Raw genomic sequence first — 731 nt, forward strand, 5'->3', positions numbered from 1 at the left:
CAACAGGACAGAGAATTAACAGAGAGACATCTGAATTAAACAATGCCATACATCAAATGGAGCTAACAGACATCTACCGAATATTCCACCCAAGCACCAAACAATATAATTTCTACTCAATACCCTAATGTCTCCATTAGATAGGTCAACAGGACAGAGAATTAACAGAGAGACATCTGAATTAAACAATGCCATACATCAAATGGAGCTAACAGACATCTACCGAATATTCCACCCAAGCACCAAACAATATAATTTCTACTCAGAGCCCCATGGAACTTTCTCCAAAATCGACCACATGCTGGGGCACAAAGCAAGCCTCAACAAATACAAAAAAATTGAAATAATTCCACGCATTCTATCAGGCCACAATACAATAAAGCTTATGATCAAGAGCAAAAGAAGCTCTAGTAAATACATGAACTCATGGGGATTAAATAACACACCCGTGAATGACGAATGGGTCAAAGGAGAAATTAAGAAAGAAATACAAGTATCCCTGGAACTAAATGAAAAGCAGAAAACAACACAACAAAACGCCTGGGACACATTGAATGCAATCCTTAGAGGGAAGTTTGTAGCTCTAAGGGACTATATTAAAAAAAATAAGAAAGAACACAAATAAAGGACTTAACATTGCAACTTAAGACACCTGAAAAGCAACAACAAATGAAACCCAAGAAATAACAAAAATCAGAGCAGAAATTAATGAAATAGAAACAAAGAAAACA

Source organism: Nannospalax galili, unplaced genomic scaffold (assembly GCF_000622305.1).
Source record: "Nannospalax galili isolate Female #2095 unplaced genomic scaffold, S.galili_v1.0 scaffold1795, whole genome shotgun sequence".
In the NCBI taxonomy this organism is placed as follows: domain Eukaryota; kingdom Metazoa; phylum Chordata; class Mammalia; order Rodentia; family Spalacidae; genus Nannospalax; species Nannospalax galili.